Genomic DNA, 3,326 nt, shown 5'->3' on the forward strand with positions numbered 1-3,326 from the left:
TATTCCTAAGAGGACCTCACTTCCTCCTCTCAGGAGGTGCTCTGACCAGCAGGGCAGCTCTCACCCATGTCACTCAGGGATACAGGCTTCTTTCATCTTGTGTCTTCATCGTGTCCTATGACTTCAGCGTCACTGGCACTCATCAGCGAGGGGCAGCATTGGATGTTGGTATATGCCAGGCCTGCTAAGTGGCATACACCACTCCAGTTCACATCCTGCTAAGAAAACTTGATTACACAGAGGTCCTTGTATTCAAAGAAAGCTAGAAAATGTAGCCTTGCTAACATGCACAAAAGAACGGAAGAATGTTTGGTGGACAGAATGTTGTCTCTACCAGTTAGCACTCAGGTTACTAATAATACCTGTGTTCTTTCTATTCACACGCGAACACACCATTCACCTTCTGAAGGAAAATAACCCAAAGTTTTGTCCAGATATATCATCATGTTCAAAGTTTAAGATTTCTGGGTGCCTTCTTCTTCATGTGCTTGAAACAAACTTTCTTGTTGAGCATAGACCAGTGAATGGAAGACAGATTGTCTCTCTTTCCTCACATACCTCTGGGTACAAGGGTGGGGCTACCTATCCACAGTTAGGATTCAGACACAGGAAGCCCAGAGGACATAGCTGGTAGCTGGCTAGAGCTGTGGTCCAACCGTGCTGGGCAGGAAATGGGAAGATAATTGAGCTGGCAGTGGAGATGTTTTGGAGTACACCCCGACCATGCTATCTTAAAGGATTCTCACAGTCAGTGTTTTCCTTGCTCCTTTGACTCTGCACGTGGAAGATTTTATGCTGGTAATGATTGGCCATGGCCATAAGAGAGACAGGCTTGGAAAGCGATGCCGTCAGTATAGAGTGAAGGATGTACAACTTCCACAGCCTTCTTCCTGCCTGTACATAATAAAATATCATTCATTACAGATATACACATGTAATGATATATTATTCAGGCATAAAAAAGAAGGCACCACTCCATATACAGGAAAATGGGTGGAACTTGGGCCCAAAGCCCGTTTAAGAAAGTTAAATGGCATATGGTTCCCCTTTTCTGTGAAATTTAAAATATAAACATCATGGTTTGTGCCTGAATGGCCACCCAAAGCTTCATGCAGGCATGGGGCAGAGTGGGCTTTTGTGAGGCAGCTGGGTCTAGAGTTTGTAGTTGGTTCATTGTCTAGCACAGTGCTTGAGTGTGTGAGTGCTGCGTCTAGGGCAGATAGCCTGCACACAACATACTGGAGGTAAAGAGGCTTCGCTCTGCCTATTGTGGTCTTGTTACTTTTGCTGTCCTCCGTTGCCATGAACTATGGCCCCTCATGAAGCCACCCTGCCTTGGAGACACTAGAGACTGCAACCTCCACCAACTATGAGCTAAATATGTTTTTTCTTCCCTAACCAGCACAGTACAAACAGATAAGTAACAGAAAGGAGAGATGATAAGAAACTTGAAAGTGGACTTTTGGAAAAGAGGGAAAGGTCAGGAGGTGGGAGAGGAAAGGAAAGGACAGCAAAGCACACAAAACACTTGAGATATGTCACATGCACACATGACTTCCCTCACTGCTGTGTTGCATCACACATGGATAAGAAAAGGAAGCCAAGACAATCGGACAGGACCACTAATGAAAGCTGTCACTAAATGTTTTCTTTAAGTAAACAAAATGAATTTTATTTTCAGTTGAATGAGTCCTTTTGCAAGATGAAAACTGGCCCACAATCATGTACACAGAGACAGGCCTCATGTCTATGTTGAAATGCGAAGGTGATCCAGAACTACTTCTAATTGGGCTTGATGTATTATGCACAGCAATGATCCGCATTCCATCTGTGTAGTCAGTTTGTGCACAGGAAGACCAGAGACGTTTGGGACGCTGGGATCTTATACAAGTACCCAACTTTCTTGGAATTTTTATTGGTATAACAAATTGATTTACTAAGTTGCCTTGATTATTTTCTAATATGAAAGAAAAAAGAGGAAAGGAAAAAAAGGAATGGAAATTGTGATGAAAGTAACTGAAGATGAATTTTTATTTTCATGTATGTGGGGAAAAGTAAACCCTACTTTAAAAAAATGAGAAGGACTTTGTCTTTTGCAATCATTGACCTCTTCAGTGTTCATGGTAATCTTTTATTGTGTAGTTCTTTAATTTTTTTTCTTTTCTTTTTTAAAGTATCCAATATATCCATTTTATTTTTGAGGGGAGCATACCCTTTTTGATTCCTATAACTGTATATAAATAGTATACAGGTACAGTATTAACTGATTTTTAATTTTGTCAATATTCCTTAAGAATCCATTTTAAATATTTATAAATATATGTATACATTAGTACATACAGAGCACATACAATACATATATACATAGGTTCTATCATTTTTAGTGGTTAGTTCTGAAGAAATTATTAAGAAGAGTTAAAAATTAGAAATAATCTTAATTCACAGTAAGAAAGAACAATCCATAGTAAATAAGAATAATTAAAAGTTGTGTAAGCAATCTCTTCTTAGTGGGCACCAGATTTTTTTTCATAATTTTATTGAGAAACAAATAGAAATGAGACAGTTTCAAAACCGATTGGTAAGACAGTTTTAATAATTAATACATTGCATATTGTTGTCTTCTTAGTGATTATTTATAGTACAAGATGAAGACATGATATCCTATCCACAAACACTATTAGAACAAATTTTCTATTCATTGAATTAACAGAAAGTAGCTGTATATCTATCCTAACTATTTTGAATATATAGATACAAAATGGCCCTTCATTTGTATCTCCTTTTTTGTTTAGTTTTGTCAGTGAAGGGTATTCCATTGTCACCTAATATTGTAGGTGCGTGAATCCAGCAAAATATTGCAATATAGTCCAGTAGTCCATAATAGTAGTGGATTTTCCGTAAGACTGGCAATGTCAGAAGTTGTTGACTTGAGCTTTTTACAGCTCAGCATATTAATATGGCTTTCCTTTTTTTTTAGGTGGAACCAGGTATTGAACTTAGACCTTGCACTTGCCAGGGAAGCACTTGTTCTACTGAGCCATCTCTTTGGCCGCATGACTTTACTTCATTTTTATACTTTTCTGCTGGATGGTTAAGACCAGATAAAGCAAGACCTATAAAAGAAGAAATGTAACTTTTGTATCTGACAAGGTCAGTCAAATCCCCTCAGGATTTATCCTGAAACTCTACACCACAGTTTGTAGATCTGCGGTCAGTGTCATCCATGTGGATGAGTCACAGCCATTGCTTGATCAATTTGCTCTTTGTGAAAGCCTGAGAGAATGTTTTCTCTCCATGTGACTCTCCTTAGGGACATTCTACATCAT

The sequence above is a fragment of the Octodon degus genome, unplaced genomic scaffold (genome assembly GCF_000260255.1).
Source record: "Octodon degus isolate 3935 unplaced genomic scaffold, OctDeg1.0 scaffold00129, whole genome shotgun sequence".
Classification (NCBI taxonomy): Eukaryota; Metazoa; Chordata; class Mammalia; order Rodentia; family Octodontidae; genus Octodon; species Octodon degus.